Source organism: Ictidomys tridecemlineatus, chromosome 2 (assembly GCF_052094955.1).
Source record: "Ictidomys tridecemlineatus isolate mIctTri1 chromosome 2, mIctTri1.hap1, whole genome shotgun sequence".
Classification (NCBI taxonomy): domain Eukaryota; kingdom Metazoa; phylum Chordata; class Mammalia; order Rodentia; family Sciuridae; genus Ictidomys; species Ictidomys tridecemlineatus.
In genome coordinates this window covers 83,164,305-83,186,883 of record NC_135478.1, presented here as the reverse complement: position 1 = coordinate 83,186,883, position 22,579 = coordinate 83,164,305, and the positions used below count along the sequence as shown (strand labels likewise).

Here is a 22,579-nt window from a genome sequence, read left to right as displayed (position 1 = left end):
TGGATCACCAGCCCCCACCCCCACTCGGCGCTCTGCCCTGGGACGTGGGAGCAGCGCAGGATCCTCCCCTCCCCTCCTGGCCCTCGGGAAGGAGCCAGGACCCAGGGATCTGGGGGCCACCACCACACTCCCCGCACCACCCTGGCCACCAGAAAAAAAGTTGTCTGGGCAGCTGGGCTTGCTGACCCGCGCCGGTGAGCCCGCCACCCGCTCGCCTTCCCCTCCACGTCCCTCATTCTAGTGTTCTGAGAGTGCACGGTGGTCTTGGCTCTCCGGGGCATCCGCACCCGCGGTCCTACAGCTGGGGTACTGGCCCCCTTTGGAAGGATCCTCAGAAGACACCGAGGGGGGGGACTGGGCCCTCAAGACCCCACCAGGAGTCCACCATCGCTCCTCCCCAAAGGCACAGCTGGCCCTGGGGTGCAGGGATTTTAATTAAGGACTCAGATTTATCCTTCTGTCGCCCAAGTGAAACGGGGTGGTGGACGGAAGGAGTCGACGAATTCGTTTAGATGCAGGGCTTGGAACCGGGTCCTGGGGACTCAGCATGACAGCTGGGACTAACCTGTCCCCTGAGGAATGTGCTGCAAACCAGAGAACTCTAGCCTTCTGAAGGCCAAGGGTGACCTTCAGATTTGAACTAATGATGCTTCAACACTGAAATCATATGTAAAACAGGGATTTCCAGTAACTCCTTAAAAAAAAAAAAAAAAAAGACAGTGTGGGCCAGACTGGAGACAGGACCTAACAAGCTGCAGGCCCTTTAAGAGGTGTTTCTCTGGTCTTTTTCCACTCACAAGAGCTCCATTACTGGACTTCCCGGTCCCCTATGAGGACTTTGAGCTTGGCCAAAGGCTGAGTCTTCTTTTCCCTGAGTAGCTCTCATTATCCTGCCTTCAGAGGTAAGTAAATACAGCTCAGAGAGGTTTAGCAAACTGCCCAAGGCTACACAGCTAATAAACAACAGAACAAAAATTCCAACAGTCAATTTATTTTTATTTTTATCTTTAGTTGTACATGGACGCAATACCCTTATTTTATTTACTTATGTGGTGCTGAGGATCAAACCCAGGGCCCCACACATGCAAGGCAAGTGTCTACCACTGAGCCACCACCCCCTCCCCAGCCCTGAAGAGTCTTCTGTTCTTATTTGTTTGTCTGTTCTGGTCCTGGGGACTGAACCCAGGGCTGCTCTATCACACAGCTACACCCCCAGCCCTTTTCCTGTTTTGAGACAAGGTCTTGCTAATTTGCCCAGGCTGGCCTCAAACTTGCATGGTCCAGCATCACTGGGACTACAGGCCATGTGCCACCACACTCAGCTTGAACCCAATCTTCATACCCCAGGTGCCCTACTGTGGTAAGGGAAAGTAGAAAGCAGGAAGTGGTTTCCACCAAACCACCCTCTTCAAAGGAACATTTGTATTAATAGCACACTTTGAATGCCAGTTTGCTGGGTTTCACCATCATTTAAATTTTTAGCTTCATCTAGATCAGCAGTGCCCTCTCCCACACGCTCTCTGCCTCCTTCTTTTTCTCCTTTAAGCCTTTTGAAAAATTCTAAAGGTTTGACTAAAACCAAAAATGTTTCTTATTTCATCCATTCCTAGTTACTGGCAACCGTGGGTGTCCTTTCCGTTTCTTTCTCTCCCCTCGCCCTTTCTTTTAGCTTATTTATATTTTACTCTTTGTAGTTTGTAAATTTCCTCTTGGCAGCTGCTTGCAAAGTTAAAATGTTAACTTTCCTATTAAGGTGGTGTAGTCTTTGGGTTCAATAAACACACCCACCCCCCTGAGTATTCACATCCTACTCCTCATAAGTGCTTGGGGGGGGGGGCATCTCTCCAGGTCTCAGTGACTCCAAATGCATTATGAATTCCAAAGTCACCGACAGTTTTTGAGGGACATCGTTTAATGAGTATAATTGCACCTTTCATAGGAAAATCTTAGGAAAGTTTATCTGCAACGATGAGGAATAAAAGGGATCCTATGTAATGGTCTGTTTTTATTTTTAACCCTATTCTTTTTATGAATATTCTTTATAACAGATGGACACAATACCTTTATTTTACTTATTTATGTTTGTAATGTGGTGCTGAGGATCGAACCCAGGGCCTCACACGCTAGGCAAGCGCTCAGCCACTGAGCTGCAACTCCAACCCTATTTTTAACCCTACTCCGATTCTGTTTTTAAAACAATCCTTGCCTCTGAATGACATGAAATGTTTCAAGATGAAATGATAAGTCTGAGATTTGAAAATAATGAGGCCACAATCATACCACAAGGATCAAGGGGCAAACGGTCCCCCGCGGCTTCAGGTAGGAATTTTCTGATGGAAAAGAAGGAAACAATCAACTTCAGACCCGGGAAGCAAGAACTGGAGGGAGGGTGGCTGAACAATGCGGCCAGGCTCTGGGGACAAACGCTGTCAGGACCTGGTTCCTCTCAGCTCAGCTCTGCTATGTGCACGCCGTCACCTCGTGGTAGCTAGACCCCCAGCCCCAGGCCACAGCTTCTCAGATTCAAGTCCCCTCCAGAGAACAGGCCCCCTGCCGGCCACACCCACAGCCTTCCTTCCAGAGGTTTGTTCTGATTGGTCAGTTTTAATCTAACGCCCATCCCTGAACCAATCAGTGTAGCTAGTGGAATGGGAAGCACCGATTGGCTTAGACCTGAGACGTGGGAAGAAGGGAGGGAAGTAGGGCTGTGGATAGTGACAGCAGACGACATCTCCAGGCGCGGTGACATATGCCTGTGATCCCAGCAGCTCGGGAGGCTGAGGCAGGAGGATCGCGAGTTCAAAGCCAGCCTCAGCAGCTTGGGAGGCCCTGAGCAACTTAGTGAAAACTTGTGTCTAAATAAAAAATATATATATAAGGGGAGAGGAGTGTAGCTCAGTAGTTAAGCACCCCTGGGCTCAATCCCTGGTACCAAAAAAGAAAAAAGAAAGAAAAGTTCCACTAGAACTTTAATCATGGAACCAGAAATTAAGTATAAAAAGTAGAGGGTCTGATAGGTGTTCCCGTCCCGATAGGAGCTGGAACTGAACAACCAGGAAATGGCCCTGAATCTTTATTTAAGGGGGAGAACATCAGAGGCAGGGATAAGGCTTCAGAGGGAGGAGCCTTGGTTGAGTGGAGTGGCAGGAGTCTTGCAGTAAACAGGTTGATTGACATGTTGGCAAGTCGCACCCATCTCCGCGGGTCTGGGGGGGCTCCATCGGGTCACCCCCTCTCCAATGCTGTGCTGAACTTGTGGCGGAGCTGGGGAGGAAGCCACACGAACCAGGCTTTCCCAACCTGCAGGGCTGCTGCTGCGAGGTCCCGACGCCAGGCTTTCCTACCTAGTGGCTTCCCCCACGTTTGAGTTCCCAGGCGGTTCAAGCGTGGGTCATGGATGGCTCCGGGCAGCATTGGGTCGTCAGGCACCTTCAGTGTGGCGAGTTAAGGGCAGGCCCTGGGGTCCGAGCAACCTGAGTTCAGATCCACTTGCCCCTCCAGGGCAGCCCTCGGGGAACCTCAGTTTAACGCCAGCACCCGTTTCCCCATCTGTGAGGAACACAAGGGAGGCACCTGGGTGCTGAGCCTTCCCCCAGGGCTCTTGCTACTGTTCCCCCAAAAGGAACATTGTCGCCACATCGTCCATCGCGATGGTGACGAAGATCATCATCAGGGAGGAGCATAATGTGTCTCTGGCTTTAAAAGAAAAAAAAAAAAAAAAGTCCATCAAGGGTCACCTGTTAACGTTTCTGGTGGAGCTATTTCACCCAACAAAATTTGGGGATGGAGGGCTGGGGATGTGGCTCAAGCGATAGCGCGTTCGCCTGGCATGCGTGCGGCCCGGGTTCGATCCTCAGCACCACATACCAACAAAGATGTTGTGTCCGCCGAGAACTAAAAAATAAAATATTAAAAATTCTCTCTCTCTCTCTCTCTCTCTCTCTCTCTCTCTCTCTCTCTCTCTCTCTCTCTCTCACTCTCTCTTTAAAAAAAAAAATTGGGGGATGGAAAGAAGCACACGTGAATGGAGATGCTGCCACCTTCTGTAGTTAATCCTACTTCTAAGGTCAGTATTTTTGTAAGTTTTTTTTTTTTTTTTCAGAAAAATGAGTGGAGACGGAGGACAGTGGCAACCATCTTTGCACCAGAAGTGCTGGATATACACCAGTATCACCCCCTCGACCCTTGCAGACCTGCGGTGACAGTCAGGGTGCTGGAAGGAAGCAGAGCGCACCCCAGGGTGAATGGGAGGGGGACGCTGAACTATCTATTTACACAAAGTGGGCAGGATTGAGGGGACCAACCAGGATGACACACAGAGACAGGAGTCACACTCACCACTGGGCAGCAGATGAGGGTCTCCGGTGCCCAGAACCCAGGGAGCAATCAGTGCACCCGAGGGGCATGGCAGGAACCTGTATGTCAGGGTCTCCTAATATTTTTTCAAGAATAAGTACAGACTGCTGGTAAAATCTCCAAACCCCTAAATGTTGCCAGGGCTGGGGGTGCGGCTCAGCGGTAGAGCCCTTGTCAAGCAGCTCAGTGCCCAGGGTTCGATCCCCAGCACCACCAAAGTGTAAATATACACACATAAATATCAACAACCCATCTGAAAGAATTTGAAACACAGCACAGACATCTTTCCTCAAAAAAGAAACACATCCAGACCAAATGCAAGCCATTTATGACCTCTGTTCTAGACTTTCAGCGCATCTACCCCTTCGGAACTTTCTCCTGCTTGACTGTTTGTTCCTCTCCTCTTTGGTTCCTTGGTCCCTTGATCCCGGACCTCTTTGGCTCTCTCCAGGTAGACAATATGGATTGTCAGTCATTTGATTCTGTCCAATTGCTCTGCAGAATGGGATGGGTGGGTGGGCAGAAGGAAAGGGAGGGGCTTCAGAGACTACAAAATGGAGACTAAGTGGGAACCAAGAAGTCCTCCCTGTAGTCTAACTTCAGGCTTGAGAGTCCATGAAGTGTTATGAAATATCTATAGACCTACAGCGTCAGTGTCACCAGGGAGCTTCTTAGGGAAGCGGAGCTCCAGCCCCACCCAACACCTGCTGAAGAGGACTCTGGGCTGGTCTCCCAGGGAAGCTGTGCTTGAACAAGTGTTCCAGGTGTCCAGGCAGAAACTTCAGTACTGAAGTTTGAGGTTAGACCCCTGGGTGTTTTGTGCTAAAGTCATTTCTGTCTCTCTCTCCATCTTAAGTTGTGTTTCCCAATCCCCTCCCCCACTACCCTGGCCAGATTCCAAAAAGAAACGGTATGCCCCTCATCACACCGAGAACCTTGATTAACTCTGTCCCCTGCCACTGGAATATGTACTCTTATAATTTAATGACAAGCAAGTAACCCAGTTACAATACGGGTGAAATTTTACAGAGACACATAAGTGATCAATAAGCACACTAAAAGGTGTTCAACATCATTAATCGCTAAGGAGATGCAAATTGAAACCTCAATGAGACACCACTACACACCAACACAACGGCTAAATTATGACCAACAATAGGAAGTGTTTATGAGGATGCAGAGAAGCCAAAACTTGCATATGTTGTTGAGGACAATGCAAAATGGGACAATATTGGGTGTCTTAACATGAGACCCAAGCAGACATAATTCTATTCCTAGGCATTTACCCAAGGGGGATGGTATATATATATATATATATATATATATATATATATATATATATATATACACACACACACACACACACAGCATCTTTATTAATAATAGCTCAAACTGTAACTGACCCAGATGCCCATCAACATGCACATAGACAAACAAAATTGTGGTATAACCACACTGCAAAATATTATTTAGTACTGAAAAAGGCATGAGCTAGTGATACACAAGCAATCTGGATGAATCTCAAAAGCCAAATGAGATGGACACGAAAGACAGTGTGAATCCCTGTATGTGAAATCCTAGGGATCTCTCCTTACAGCAAGCAGATCAATGATTGGGGTTTAGGGACTGATGACTAATTAGACAGTAGGGCACGAGGATGGAAATGGCACATATCTTTATTGCAGTGGTGGCCACACAGGTTATGCACCTGTCAAAACTCATCAAAATGGTCTATTTAACACGGGTGCATCTCTGTGCATAAATCACGCCTCCATAAAGTTGATTATTTTTAGCATTATTGCATGCAAATTAATACACTTAACTTCAATAAGGGTGATTATTTTTAAGTGCCTGTCTTGGCTCAGCTGCACCCAGGCCAAGAGAAAATTGCTGACACCAAAAAGGGCAGAGGCCCCTCTGGGCATCCATCTGTCCCCGCCACGCTGTTCATGAGCGCTGAATCTGCGCGGTTGCTGCCGGCTGCGCTCACTTGGGCATGATGGTGGTCCCGCAGAGCAGAGGGTTTTCCCACATCAAATAACTTCAGCCGCTCAGTAATTGGGAAGCAAGCAGCCCCGGCTCGGTGCAATTACCAAGCACTTCTAGCTCTGCCCCTTGAACCAGCCCGACGACGGCCGGGGCTGGAGATTCTGTCAAGAGCAGCAGAGCTCGGGCTGTCTGGGGATTCTCACCAGCCAAGTGCGAGCTCCTAATTGGAGTCAGACCATCGGGGCCGTGTTCTGTGGTCCCTGCGCCTTTTGGAGAGGAAAGAAAATCACACTCTCAAGGAGGCACTGACACTTCAAGTCAAGATGGGTTGCGGAGTCCAGCCTCAGCACGCGACCCTAGGGGGCGCCACGCACACAGAATGGCACCTGGATGCACCCAGAACCTGGCAGCCCCACAGCCTCACGGGAGGCGAGGAACTGTGCCTTAGTCTCCCTCGCGACCTTGGGCACTTTTACCCCAGGCCCAGGGGATGTGCGTTCCTCGGATGCCAAGTCCCTTCTGATGTCAGTGTCTCCCTCGGATCCACGTGTGCCACCCACTCGCGCCTCCTTCCAGCCCACGGGATCTGGGATATTCTCTTTAATATTGGAGGAAAGAAGAAGAAAGAGAAAAAGAGGTAGGAAGAAAGAAGGAGGTAGTCTGGATAAATAATAAAAACTATCATGTCGCCTACTATTTATTCAACAAATAGGTTGTGGGCACGTTCCATGTACCAGGCGAGGTCAATGCTACAGACACCACAGCAGATGGCTCTTCCTACTGAGAAGATTGCTTTTTTCCTTCTATGACTTTTAATCTTTTCATTTCTCAACTCCCCGTTCCCGCCCCCTCACGTTGGTCTGGTTTCTTCTCCCCCATCTCCTTCTCTGCTCTTCCCCTATTCCATGACTGAGCCATTTACCATCCCACCAAGTAAAGTTGCACACATATAGATTCATATGCATGCCCACACACTTCAAATGCCAACAAGCCCGTGGAAAAAAATGCTCAACATGGTTGATTATCAGGGAAATGCAAACTAAACCCGCAATGAGATATCACCCCACAACCACCGCAATGGTTCAAATCAGTAAGGCAGACCACAGCAAGCGTTGGTGAGCACAGGGAGCCACTGGAACGTTTCCCAAGATGCCCTCTGAGAATGCAGATGGTCCATGCTCATGGCCCCTTATGAAAATAAAGATACCCTGACCCAAGGACTCAGCAACTCCAAGCTGAGATGTTTACTGAAGGGACAGCACTGGGTTCAAATTCAGACCCTTTGTCTGGCTATGTGACTTCTGCAGGTGACTTAGACACCCTCAGCAGTAGCTCATTCCTCTGTGAAATGGGGATAATGATAATGCCACATTCATTCAGTCGGTAAATATTAATGGAGCACCGCTGTGAACCAAGCTCCTGGGGATTCAGTGGCAAATGGACAGACGTGGTCAACCTCTAAGAGGGGAAAGCCCAGGGCAGCAGTGACGCCTACCTCGGGGACCATGGTGACATATTCCCATGTTACCTGAATGCAGAGCCCAGGGCCTGCATGTGGGGTCCTCCAGGATCAGCCCTGGAGAAAAGATGCGAGTGCAAGTTGATTCTTGGGCAGGTGAGCTCAGGAAGCCCGAGGAGGGGAGAAGGAAGGGGAGAGAGGAGGTAAACCCTGGTCTGTGTGAGCTGGCAGGTCACCACCGGAGCACGTGGCCTGTAAATGCAGCGGAGGGTCTGGGGAGGCGGCATAGGGTACACTCAGGGGAACCCCAGGCAAGAGGCACGGGACCTGAGGTAGGACCCTCCTCCTCTCATGGGTTGAAATATGGGGGTCTAGGAGGTGAGGGGACTCCTGGCTCTTCTATCCTGCCCTTTAGATGGCCAGAGAAGCCTCCAGACTAAGCCAAGGTACCAGGTTGGAAGGTACCAGGTCGGCAGGGTCCAGAAATGGAGTCTGCGAGGGCGGTGAGCGCAAGACGACCAGGGCACCTCTGCAGAAAGCCGCGGAGGGATTTGAAGGAGTGACCCCCCCAAAGCTCACCCTGCTGTCTGGGTGGGTGATCGACTGCAGGCAAAGGAGAGGGGGCAGAAATTCGGCCTGCAGACAGCAGCGGCCTGGTCCAGCTGGGCGCAGGGAGGTCGAGCGAAGTCCTGGAAGGTTGGAGACGCCTTCAGAGCAGGAAGCGCACAGGTCTGGAGGTGGATGGAGGTGGGGATGGCGGGAGAAAGCGATCAAGGTTAGCGCCTAAAGTTCTGGCATTAGCATCCAAGGGAATGAAATGGGTGTGTAGACCCCTCATGAGCCGGGCTTATGAGAGGTCTCCAGGGTGCCTCTGTGGTTCCTATCCGCTTGCACCTTCTTTGGTGTCTCCGGAGATCAAGGTCTGCAGGGACTCTTACAAATGATGAGTTTGAAAGATTCAACCTCTGGGAAACAATGCAAACCGGAAACAGGCCTCACAGCCCCCTTGGAGATTAAGGCAACCTACGTGGCATCCTAACCTGCCCCCACCCCCAGATCCAGAAACCGCCTTCGAACCCGCTGCCCCGGGGCCGAACCCTTTTTCCGGTTGTGGTGATGGGGGCATAAACTGAATATTAGAGGAATCTGGTCATCCCCCCCACCCCCACCACTGGTAATCTGCTTTTAATTCAGTATTTTTAAATTGCTCAGATTTTGTCCCTCTTAAGGATGACTTAAAAATAAAAACGGAAGAGCAAATGTTTGGGATTTGTTCCAGAAGAACTAAATCAGTCACTTACGTATTTGACAGATATTAGCATCCAATGTTTTCAAGGCAACTGGTGGGTGGAAGGGGCTTCCTCAAGAAGCTGATTCATGTGGGCGGATCAGAGACGAAGTGACTCAGAAACCAGAAAGAAACAGTGCTTACTTCACAAGTGATTTTACAGGGAATGCTGGGCCAGGGGATGATGTGGCAAGACAGAGGGAGAGAGCGCAAACAGGTACAACCACTTTGGAAAACGGTTCCATCCAAAGTAGAACTAAACCTGCCTAGACACTCTCATCCAGCAAGTCCACGGCTACGAATATTGCAAAAAGAAAACATCCATTCACTCACCAAAAGACACTGCTGAAATGTTCAAGGTAGTGTTAAAAATAGGAAAAAACAAACAAACAAAACAACAACAAAAACTAGAAACCCAAATGCCCACCAACAGAAGAGATGAATAAGCTGTGATCTATTTTCAAAATGGAATACTATACAGCAATGCAAATAGTATACAGCTACCTGTTGCAACCTGAATGGATTCCACAAAGAAAGCACTGAGCAAAAAAGTCAGTCATAGGGCTGGGGATGTGGCTCAAGCGGTAGCGCGCTCGCCTGGCATGCGTGCAGCCCGGGTTCGACCCTCAGCACCACATACCAACAAAGAACTAAAAAATAAATATTAAAAATTTTTAAAAAAAAGTCAGTCATAAAAGAATACATGCATCAGATGCCAAAATTAATCTTAGGTTGTTAGATGTCAGAGAGTGGTGACCCTTGTTGAAGGAGTGACCAGAAAGGTACACAGGAGGATTTGGGGGAGAGGCTAATATTCTGTTTCTTGTCTTGGATTCTGGTGTTGTAGGCATGTTCAGCATGACAATTTGTCCAGCTGAACATGTAAGGATCTATGTGCTTCTTAGGAATGTTTTACTGTGATGATGAGTTGATGTTACCTGCACCCCAGCAGTCCACCAAACCCCCTTATTTCACCTGTCAGCTTCTTCTGTGTGGGCAGAGAGTGTTCCAACTTCTGCTGCCACAATTAATACCATTTTCTCACTCTGTGTGCCTCAAAGAGACCCAGTTATGTCTTTAGGACATATACCCTGGGTATGAATTGCTTCGAATTAGTTGCTATTATTATTATTACCAATTAATAATAAGCACCCGTCACTTCATGCACACGGCCATGACAAACATCGGTGGCTCTTCACATACAAAATCATAGTTCTTCTGGGAATGCTTGGCCTTTGGACAGCTATTGAGTAATCTCTTCCTTCAGAAAAATGGTCAGTAGTGACCGTTGGAACAGACACTGTTATCGACTCAGGGATAGGGACAGTAGGAAGACCAAGAAAACCCGCTTGCCGCATGCCAGTTAGACACAGCCTGAGCAATCTGAGACCAAATTCAGACATTCAAAATGCCCCCCAATCTGCAGCTTTTTGAGCACTGACATAATTCCACAGCTGACCTCATGGGGGGAATGCTACTTCCTGCACAAAAGCATTTAAAATATTGTGCCAAATTACCCTCAGGGCTGAGGATGTAGCTCAGTAGCAGAGCGCTTGCCCAGCACACACAAGGTCCTGGGTACAATCCAAAAAAAAAAAAAAAAAAATCACCTTAAGACACGAAGTTGCACATGAAATGTCAATAAATTTTGTGTTTAGACTTGGGTTCCAGCCTCAAGATATCTCATTATCTATATGCAAATATTCCAAAATCTGAAAGCAAAAAAAAAAAAAAAATCCAAACTCTGAAAATACTTCTGGTCCCAAATATTTGGGACAAGAGGATGTCCAACCTGTGGATGGAAATTCTGATTCAGTTTGAATGGGTTTTTTTTAATTGAATTCCAAAACTTGATGCCGGAGCTTGAACTAAGTGAATGCTACCCTTTCAGCCTGGAGCTGGACCTCTGTGGGGAGGTGCGCCCCTGGATTGACCATGGGCCACAAAGCTCCCAGAATCCTATGCAAAATGCTGAATGTCTTGGGATGTTTCTGGGGGAGAGGTCTAAGTGTGCTCAGATTCAGGTCAGATTCGTGGACCCCCAGGAGCTCAGCAGCCCCAGATCCTCCCCACCCCACCCCCAAGTCTTGCTTAAGGTGTGTGCAAACATGTTCAGAGCACGTGCCTGTAATCCCTGGGATCCGCTGTGATCTGCTTGACCTTATATCGTTCCCCTAGTAAATGTCCACACACGTGTAACTTGTCATTCCTCAAGGCAGCGAAGGATGCCCCGTGTCCCCCACCCCCCCATCCCACCCCGCTCCCCCGACACACACATCCCAGCTCCCTGACATTGGCAAAGGGCCGTTTGCGTTTCTTATCATTCCCAAAATCCTGCTCTGGCCACCTCTGTACAGATGGTTGTTCTTCCAATAGGGTTTTCTTGAGGTGTTTTTTTGAAAAACTGCAAAAAATGGGTCAGCCAGGACCCTGGGTTTAATGCTCTCAATCGCTATGGAAGCACGTTTTCAATGCAGGAAGGAGAGCTATTAAAAAATCACCTACAGGACGTGACAAAAGGGATCGTTTTTTGCTTTAATTCATCCTTGATCTTCCTCTTTCTTGTCTGTAATAATAATAGTCATCTATCCTGATAAAAATAGGAGAGTGAAACGTACTTATTACAATAATGGGAAAAATACCTATTTTCTGGCACGATATTTCATGCTTCTACGCCCTTGGAAGTTCCTCTTCCATTTTTCCCGATCATTCACCATAACCAACGTGTCAGTTTCAGGGTAAACAGGCTGGATGGAGTGGGGGGGGACGGTGAAGGGTGGGACGTTGCTATGGCAACAAAGGATTTCAGCGATGAGTCTCCATGGTGATGGGAGCCGCACTCTGAGTGGTTTTAAATGCTTTATTTAAAATACATAACAACTGTGCAACTGCTGCGGCTATTGGGAGGGGAGGGAGGGGCTGTTTGTCTTTTACAAATCCGTCCTTGGCAGAGTTAAGGGAGAGGATGAGGCAATTTAAGGACAGACCTGCTCCCGGGTGTGATGCTATTTAACAGTTAGCAGAGACTGCGGTCCCTCGGATACCCAGTGCTTTCTCGCCTACCGGTCCCACTGGTACCCAGCTTGCCTGCTCTGACGGGGTAACACCTGGGAGAAGCTCAGGCAGAACCCAGAACCCTTCGGCCTCCCTGGGCGCCCTGCCCTCACGGCTGCCCTTGGAATCCAAACACAGGCTCAGAGCAGAACTGAGAATCCCCCAGGGGAGCCGCACTGCAGACTTAAAATAGGTGCCACAGATGGCCTTGAGGGGCCTACGTATCTTCCTCCATCCTCAAATTCACGTGGAATCCGAGTTGGAGAAATGGAGCCTAGAACCCAGGTCCTCTCATTCTCAATCCAGAGTTGAGGGGCTTTAACAAGGTGGCAGTTTGTCTTTTACAAATAAAATTAAATAAGATGCACAGGCTTAGGGAAGTTGGCTCCTTCTGTCTCATCGCACCACCACCCAGTAGACTTAAGACAATCGCACAGTTATCTGGTCAAATACAGCTGCCTGTTTCCAGCCATCACATACAAATTCCAGGCAACCAGAAAGAGATAGAAATAAAAGGAAAGGTCTCAAAAAAACATCTTTTAAAGATGGTTCCCGGAAGCCACTATCTGACATTTCCCCTTATATATCATGTACGAGGATTTAGCCACAAAGGAAGCTAGAAAATAATGTTGTTGGTTTTTTTTTTTTTTAATTTCAGGTTTCTAATTGCCAGCTAAAAAATTGAGCCTATGACTATGAAAGAAAGGAGGAACCAACCCTGAGAGGCAGCTGGCAGTCCCAGCCCACCCTCTCTAGCCACCTACCAGCCCTCCTTCCCTCTCCTCCTTTCTCTCCCTCCTCCTCCTCTTCTTGCCCCTGCCTGGGACCCCAACCCCAAGGACCTGAAACAAACCCCATAACGTTGGCTTCGCCCACTTCCCCGCTGTCCCTCAACAGCTGCACCCCAGCAGCCTCCCGGGCGCCTGCAGAAGGTCAAGTCCTCACAGAGGGCGAGCTGGGGTACACTCCGCTTCTCAGCAGGCTGTGGGCTCCAGGACCCAGGGAGGCCATCCTGTCCTGTCGGGGTCTCAGCCAGAGCCTTGCAAGGAAGGAGAGACGTCCTCCCTGGCTCAGTCCCCGGGTGTGAGGCCCTAGGTGACCTGGAGGTGACTTTAGTTGGTACAGTCACCCTGGGAGAAGCTCCTTGCCCTTAGGAGCTGCAGGAAGTCTCAGGACGGTGCCTCGGGGTCCCGCACATCTGCAGGTGCTCCCCCAGAGCCCTGGTGACCTAGATGCCCCTAAGCAGTCATGGGGTTTGGTTTGTTCTGCGTTGATTTTCATTTATTTTCTATTTTGGTGAGCGATAGGATTTTTCCCATTTATATTTGCAATGGGATTTTCTTCTACATTCATGTCTTCACATTTAAAAAAGTGGTTTATTGAAAGAAAAGAACCTTCAGGAGACAATAGGTCAGGTGGTACAGGGACGTGCTAAAAGCCTGTCACTTGGGACACAGGTCTGATGGGGAATCCAACCTCGAAGGTGGGAAGAGTCGTGTGTTCCAATCTGCCGCCGCCTTGCTGGGTGGCTTCAGACACGTTCCTTCCCCTCTCTGGGCATCCATTTCTGCAACTGTCAAAGGAAGAAAACTGGGATTGATGTTTTCTAAGCTCCCTGGGATGAAGGGCAGAATTCCAGGGATTGACAGAGAACTCCCGAGGTAACCGAGAGCCGGGTCTCAGTCCCCTAGCAACAGCAGCCTTGACCGCGGCCAGCATTTAAGAGGTACGCAAAGCAGCTTAAGCCGAGCGGTGGAGATCAATCTGCATTCTGCACAACACAAAAAGATACAGATCCCCAAGGCGGTGGAGAGCCATCTCCCAAACATGCAAAATTAGACTTAATTATTTTTAAAACAATAGGTCCCTTAATTTGCAAATGAGTGGAACAGAAGGCTGCCCAGGGCCTCCTGTGGGATGTGGACTGCAGAAGCATTCTCCACTGAAGACTCTCCCCATCCCTTCACGCCTCTCCCCAGCCGTTTATTAATAACCCGGCCTTTCTTTGGTTGCAAATTATCCCTCAATATCACACCTGTGTGCGGAGCAGCTGTTAACTTTTGTTGAATGTGAGTTGCTTGTCTTATCACAACCCAAAACAAACACCCATTTCCCATTTTCTCAAGATATTCCAGGAGCCGGGCAGAGTGGCGCACTCTTGTCATCCCAGTGGCTGCATGTGTGGTGCACATAGTTAGTCATCCGAAAAGTGTTTGTTGAGCACCTACTAAGTACCAGGCATTGTTTTGGGTTCTGGGAAAGCAGGAGAGAAGTGCCTTTTGTAGGCCTGATGTTCAAGTGGGAAAGGTAGACAATCAACTGAGTAAGAAGTAGAATATGTTAGGTGAGAAGCGGTAAGGAGGAAAAGAAAGGGAGGAGTCAAATAGCAAAGAACTGACCTTGTAGGGAACTCACTCGGCTCTGAGACCATCCTGCCGGAGATGCTGGGCAGGGGGGACATGACCCCTCCCCAGCCATAATTTATTGGGCCAGGAAGAACAACCAGACAAAGCCCGCCTCACATAGAGTGTGTTAATCAGCTTTTCGTCCCTGTGACCAAAATACCTGACAAGAACAACTTAGAGGAGGAAAAGTTTATTTGGGTCTCAGTCCAGAGACTGAGCAGAGCACCGTGGCGGGGGGGGGGGGGGGGGGGGGGGGGGGGGGGTGGGGGGGGTGGGGGATGAAGAAAAGCTGCTTACCTCACGGCGGCCAGGAAGCTAGGAGAAGGCAAGGAACTGAACTGGGGACAATATATAACCTCCAGGCACAGCCCCAGTGTCCCACCCCTGCCAGCCATGCCCTGCCAGCCTGCAGTCACCGCCCAGCGACTCCATTCCAATTACCATCCCCTGATTAGTCACGGCTCTCATAATGGTTCATCTCCAAGGTTCCTGCATTAATCCAGGTGCTTTGGGGGGACCTGTCACATAGGGAGAGACAGTGACATAGGGTCTCTCCCTCCTAGGCATTTGGAATTGAGACTAAAGCCTCCCGTGGATCCTACTGGACAGCTCTGGGCTGCCTGGTCTGTAACACACAGAGCTTCAGAAAAGATATATTTTTTTAACTAGTGGCTGCCGCAGTCTGGCTGGGCACAAAATAACCGGAAGGTCATGAGCCACTTGTAGGTTCAAACAGGAACTACTTTATTGCCCGAACCCCACGGGAACTCTCCAGAACTCCCCCGAAACTCCTCGAGAACCAACGGGAACTCAAAAGTAGCGGGCACCCGAGGTAGCAGGAGCCGCCCTATTGCCAGACAGCAGAGATCCACACACACAACTGAATACACAGCCTGCTCCAATCCAGCATCATCCAGTCACAGCAATCAGTCATCATTCCAATAATTATACACAGCTTAACCCAATTATCACCATCCCAATGGCTCGCTGGCATTACCCCTCAACCACTCCTTCTGGCAAAATGCCAGGCACCATCCCGACTTGGTTGTGGCTCTCAACAAGTGACCAATGTGTTTTCGAACCCCTGGCGACAAACCTACACTCACCCCCAGATGGTAGCCAACATGGGGAGAAGCGGGTGCAGGCTCCTCGCAGCCCAGGACCCTGGCTTGGAGCAGGGTTGGCTCAGGATGGGGTTAATGGGAAGGTTAGGTTTGGGGTCCAGTAAGACGACATTAAAGTTCAGGGAGAGCGAAAGAGTTAGGGTGAGGGAAAGAGTTGGGGTCAGGGCGGGGATTAGGGCCTGGGTCAGGGTTAGATTCAGAGTGATTTAGAAGATGGGGAAAGCAGGAAAGCAGGGCGCTTCTCCCTTTAGACCAGCACATTCTAACTACTCTCTGCTGCTACTGGGGACAGGCTCAAGAGCCCCGGTCGGACGACTTCCCATGACCAATGCAGGCACTCTTGCCGCGTACAGAATTCTAGATTTCTCCAGTGCCCCGTGTCCCCACCATCCAGTTACTCAAAACCATCCTCACACTTTGTTAAATCCCTGTCATACACAATTAACTATTTTTTTATTCTTTAAATGGTCTCTCATCCAGACTCTTCCTGCCCTTTTTCTTTTTAATACATTTTAAAAGGAAATATCAGCCAGGCACATGCCTGTAATCCCAGCAACTCAGGAGGCTGAGGCAGGAGGATCAAAAGTTTAAGGCCAGTCTCAGCAATTTAGCAAGGCCCTGAGCAACTTAGCAAGACCTTGTTTCTAAATAAAAAATAAAAGGGCAGGGGATGTGGCTCAGTGGTTAAGCAGGTATGGGTTCAATCCTCAGTACCAAAAAAGAAAAAAACACTTTCTGTGATATTTTCCTTTGGTTTTCCAAAAGTAATTGAAGTGAATTTTGCCTAAAGAAAAGGGATATAAAAATATAAACTGAGTATTATGATGGCACACACTTGTAATCCCAGCAGCTCAAGAGGCTGAGGCAGGAGGGTCTCGAGTTCAAAGCCAGCCAATTTAGCAAGGCCCTAAGTAACCTAGGGAAACGGAGTCTCAAAATAAAAAATTCACAAAGACCTGGGGCTGTAGCTCGATGCTAGAGCACTGTCCAGCATGCACAGGTCCTGGGATGGATCCCCAGCTCTGATCTATATACATGCCAGAGTTGGGAACAGGAAGAGTAGCATCAGGTCTTGGGACTGCCACTGGGAGAAGGGGCTAATTGTTTCCCCCTCTCTCAGGGCCCAGGTTCCTCACCAGCAAAAATGGAATTGCAACAGCCTCTCCCACCACGGCCACCCCGCACACCCCCTGAGCTCCACGGTCACCCACACTCCCCCCGCCGCACATCTTTCATCCAAGGTCATCCAGGTCCATCCTCCCAGCAGCCCAGACTCCGCCCTCCAAGCGCTTCTTGCTTTGGTCACACGCATCCCAGGGTCACACAAAGCCTGCTGTCTCCCCCTCTGTGGTTTCTTTTGCTTTTAATGCTTTGCTTCTGCTCCGCGCAGCCGCATCTTGTTTGGGGGCCTGGTACCCTGTCCCCTGGCAACCGACTTCTCTTGAGAGCCCTCTCAGGCCAGGAGGCTTAGGAAAAGCCAACCCACCGCCACGCCCACTTCAGTCACGTGGCCCTGGCCTGGCCAATGAGGATATTCCATCCTCTCGGCCATAGGGATTGGTTCTGCAAGGAGCATGTGACCTGTGGTCAGCCAATTAAAGGAAACCCACAATTTTCATAAGAACTGTCAGAAAAGAAGCGCTCTCTTTTCCCAGGAGCTGCAAAGAGGGCGGGGCGTAATCCTGAAGAGATGGGCAGCCATCTCACCTGCATGGGTCAGAAATGGCCTAAATAAAGCCAACACTGATTCTGCTTTATTTGTACCTATGATCCAGTCATCCCTGAAATGGGACAATCTTTGGTAATAAATTAGTGGGAGAGCTTCTCGGAAGAATGAAGCCTATGCGAAGGCCCTGAGGCAGAAGCATTTTTGGGAATCAGAAACAGCCCTTCTGGTAGGATTTCAGAGAGCAGTGACAGGCAAGAGTGGGAGGAAATGAGGTCTGAGAGAAAGGCAAGGAGCAGACCAGGTGGGGTGGGCCACAGTAAGGATTTAGATCTTTAGTCTTAAGGGTCAAGGGAGAGGTGTCAAGAAGGAGCCGGTCAATGATCTGATTTGAATTTTTACAAGTTCACTGAGGCTGCTGCAAGGAGAATCCAGTGGGCAGAGTGGGTATTGGAGGGACCGTTTGGGGCCAATAATAGTCATCAGGTGAGAGAAATGGTGCCTGGAACAGTCCACAGCTCTAGGAGAGACGGCACAGAGAAGGGGAAACTGGCTACAGGATGGGAAAATAAATGGAGCTGACCAGGCAAGATCTGCCGCCCCCAGCAGCCCACCCGGACCTCCCCCCATCTAACCACGAATCAGGAGACGTCAGCACGTCCCTGAATTGACAACCCCCTTGGGAGCCGCTGCTTAGCATGCACACAGCCACCAAGCTGGGAGTGGATTCTCGGTGGCCTTCAGCCACCGGTTAGCTCCTAAGAACCTGTTGGCCAGATGGGGCCCTGGTTCAGCTTTCTTCTCATTTATGCTCTTCAACGATTTCTTCTCCTGGATGATTTTCCCCTAGAGTTGAAAAAAAAAAAAAAAAAGAGAGAGAGAGAGACAGACACAGAGGCAAGGGGACTGACTGTTCTAGACTCTGGGGCTGAATAAAATCAGGAACAACCCCAAGCTCGGTCCTTGTTTGGAACCTGTTAGGTCCAGTATGGACGAGCGAGAGGTCCAAACGTCAGCTGCATGTTAGACAACAGCATGTGGGGACAAAATGTCATCCGAGCTGCACTTGGTACCCAGGAGACTCAATAGAGAGTGAGCGGGAGGGAGACAGATGTGGACAGGTGTGCAGAGCGATGGATGGAGACAGAGCCAGCAGCCTGGCAGCTGTTAGGGGTGGTGGCCGTGGGGCGACAGGGCCCTGTTCCTGTTCCTGTATGTGACCCCGAAGTCCTAGCACCTTTTCTGCAGACTTGGAATTTTTTTAATTAAAACACCGCGGGAAAAACCAATCACTTGGTTCAATGCTTGCACACGTGAAAACACACACACACCCAGAGGCTGATGTTCTGCTGTAGTTCTGGGAAGAGACACCTCCCTGGGCAAGCCACACATCCTGGTCTCCCGAGCAGACCCCAGAAGGTACCCGTAATGTGACACCACTAACGGAAACCCTGGAAAGTGCCTGGTATGCCAGGTGGCTGCCCAGAGCAGAGAGCAGTCACCCTCCCCTGCCTTCTGAGACTGCGGCTTGTATTCAGTCATTCATTCAACAAACGTGCACCAGGCACCCAACTACTGGCCCGCTCCTTGCTTCTTATAACCCATGAGTCAAAAACAACTTGATATCTGTAAGTGGTTGGAGAAAACAAAACAAAAGGAAAATATTCTGTAATTTGTGAATATTAAATGGAATCCAAACGTCAGCGTCCATCCAGGGCATTTCTTTGGACCATTGCTGAGTCTCTTAGAAACTCTCTCTGACTGCATGTGGCCGGCAGCAGAGGTCAGCGGTCTCAATACAGATCGTGTGGCTCAGGGCACCACATATTTACTATCTGGCCCTTTTCAAAAAGTTGGAGGACCCCTGGGCTAAAGCTGTGGTTTGGGCCTGGGTCTTGGAGATTGCAGAAAAATGAAATAATATAATGCATGTATAAAAAATAAAAAGAAGTAGATAATGCCATATAACAGTATAGTGCCTAAAAATCAGTAAGCGCTCCCTCAACATGATGGCGAACAGCCCCGATTTGCTCAGGGGGACAGAGAATATAATAGCCTCCACCTGGTACAGCTGTGTGGATTTGATAAAAGAAGGCATAGGGAGCACCGGGCACAGAGCCTGCCCCAAGTGGACTTGAACAGTATCCTTTCTGTTTCTATTCTTCCATGTTAATTATCTTAGTTAATTTTTAATGATGTATCCCAAAATATTTAAAATGTTTAAGGGACTACATGGAATATAAGATATGAAAATTAATAACATGGAAAAAGGTAGCTTACATAACCTTTTTTTTTTAATACTGGAGATTAAACCCAGGACACTTTACCACTGAGCTACATCCTTAGCTATTTTTATTTTATTTTATTTTATTTTTATTTATTTATTTTTTGAGATAGAGTCTTGCTAAGTTGCTGAGGCTGGCCTCCAGCTTGCAATCCTCCTGCCTCAGCCTCCACAGACAGGAGGATGACAGGTGTGTGTCACCCTGCCCAGCACATGATCATTTTGTGAAGCCAATAAAATCCTATTTTCCCTTCTCTGATCTCATTCATCCTATTTCAAAGTGACAACTACCCAAAAAAGGGGCGTTGATGTTCCTGTACTTGACGGCTTTACCATAAATGACTTTGTTTCTCCAAACACTGTATTGTTTTTGCATCTTGCTGAACATGCAAACCAAACGATTCCACTCTGTCAGAGTCTTCTACGATGTGCTCATCCCTCTCAGCCCTGCGTACAGTTCATCTATTGTTAGGGTCTGTAAACAAGTCGGGATGGAGCCTGGCATTTTGCCAGAAGGAGTGGTTTGTGAAGTGGCGCCAGCGAGCCATTAAGTGTGGAGATTTCTTATTGGTTGACTGCTGTATCTAGTTTATGTTAATTAAGATAAGCTATGTGAAATGTATAAATACCCCTCCTGTCCTACAATAAACGGCTCCCACTCCTGCTATATCAATCTACACAACTTGCTCGTCACCCCCCGGGTTATTTTGCCCCAGCCGGACTGCAGCAATTCATGTTGACATGTTCCATTTCTTCTCATGGTTGTATGAAACTTTATGGAAAATACCACCACTAATTCCACACTGGAAAGGGACAGCGAGGTGGGGAGGTGTCGTCTATGGTTGGTTTCAATAAGCAAAGACCCCCTTGTGTGTGTCTATTAGCTCATTTAACCTCCCACCGTTCGGGGCATGAGGTTCTCATGGTCAGTTCATTCACTCTGAAAGCCGGAAGGCACAGAGGCGGGACTCGGAACCAAGCCCTCCGTCAGCCTTCCCTGTCCCCAGCTTATTAAAATCGCCCTCTTCCAAAACTAAAGCATTTCCCACATTATCCAAGGCAGAGGTAATGATCAACCTATCTCTGTCCCCAAGACTAAAGGTCATTAGCAAATAAAAAGACACTGTGCTTCCCAAGGATGTTGGAATCATCCTTCCATGCTGGGGAAGAAGGCTGCTGGAGGGTCGCCGAGGCTAGTGGACCTCAAACCTTTGCTAGATGTTTCTCTAAAGCTTACAGTGGGGCCTGTGGGGGGGGGAAATCAAGGAGGAAACTGATTTCGGCACAGGGTGCAAGAGGCTGATGAGGTGGAGAGCAACCACCCGGCCGGGATGAATGAAGACGAAAAAAAATATATTACTTTCTACAAACCTCGAAATCTGTCAAGACAGCTGTCACCTCCTGAGCAGACTTGAGTTGTAAAGTCGGCTTCCTTGACATCGCGGCCCTCTATTCCCAGAGTCTGAGAGGTTTGACACACACTGGGGATTTCACCCCTCGGTTTGTTAAGAACGCGTGTGGAGCTAATTTCAAGACATCTGTGGGGTCGCTCGCCCTGTTTCTTGAGATCCTGACATTGGTCCTCTTCTGGCCCTACAACCTGGACATCGGGGCTGCTCTGTGACATCAGATGATTCTCAGACCCGCCTCTGTGGCCTCGATCTCTACAGGGAAATCCTCCGGCTGGGCCCAGGGCTCCCTGGGGATCCTGTGTAAAAGGCAGACTGATCAGTCCGGTTGAGGCGGGTCCTGATCACACCTCAAGTGTCCCAGATCCAGACCCCACCCTGCTGTCTGCCAGGAGACTGAGCCCTCTCCCTGCAGCACCTGCCCACTGTAGACTGGTACCCACCATGGCGCACCTGCCCAACGGTGCCCTCTGGCTCGCAGCTGGGGTGGGTCAGAGGGAAGCAGCCGCTGGAGTTGGGAGCGGCTGTTCCTTCCCCGTGGAGGCCAGGAGTCCTTCTCTGCAGCTCCAGATCTTTCCAGAGACAGGAGCACAGTTCCCCCATCCCTGCATCTTAGAGGCCCCGGGGTGCGGTGGTAGACAGGACAAGGGGCCTGGAAAGAGGTCCCCGTGGCAATCCGTGGGACCTGTGAACATATTACTTTGCATGGCAAAGGGTGTTTGCAAATGTGACCCTGAGATGGGAAGATTCTTCTGGATTACCTGGTGGACCTGTGGCATCATTGGGGACTTTATATTTCAGAGGGAGTAGGGACGTCCAGAGCCAGCAACAGCTGTGTGAGGAAGACTCGCCTGGCCGGCACTGGCTTTGAAGATGGAGGGGAGAGCTGGCAAGGGAGGGGTGGGCAGGGGTCTTGAGAAGCTGGGCACGGTGACACACACCTGTAATCCCAGCCACTTGAGAGACTGAGGCAGGAGGATCACAAGTTCCAGGCCAGCCTGGGCAACTTAGCAAGACCCCATTTCAAAATAAAAGAAGGACTGGGGATGTAGTTCAGTGGTGGAGCACCCCTGGGCTCGACCCTCAGTACTGCACAAAAAAGAAGCCGAGCAACCAAGAGGACAGGAGGACTGTCCCCAGGATCTGCAGGAGGAATGCAGTCCCGCCAGCACCCTGACCTCACCCTTCAGACTTCTGCCCTCCAGGGCCGGGAAATGGCCACCAGCCGTCCATTCTGCAACTGCTGTGCACGCTGCCCAGGCACTAGACACGGGGCAGTGAACCGGACTGGCCGCAGAGAGGACCCCTTTCCAGGGTTAGAACTAATCAGTGTGACAGCTGGAGTGTGGCTCAGTGGTAGGGTGCTTGCCTGTGGGTGAGGCCAAGTTCCAACCCCAGAACTGCAAAAAAAGGAAGAGAAGTAATGAGAATAAACCTGCTGACAATATTGGGCGCATAATTATTGCTTAGCAAGTGAAAGGTATTTGGGTTTGCTCCTGTTCCCTTCGTCTTGATCCAGGCCCCTCCCAAGCTGTGTGTGTGCCT

General features: G+C 49.5%; 1 long non-coding RNA gene across 1 annotated transcript; it reads right to left on the bottom strand.

Moving 5' to 3' along the window:
- Positions 1-13,502: 13,502 nt before the first annotated feature.
- On the bottom strand, positions 13,503-14,719 carry LOC120891709 (uncharacterized). Its single transcript, XR_013429687.1, has 2 exons — positions 14,546-14,719; positions 13,503-13,719 (listed from the first exon to the last, which is right to left on the bottom strand). It is a non-coding gene; the product is annotated as an uncharacterized LOC120891709 (long non-coding RNA).
- Between the last annotated feature and the right edge of the window lie 7,860 nt (positions 14,720-22,579).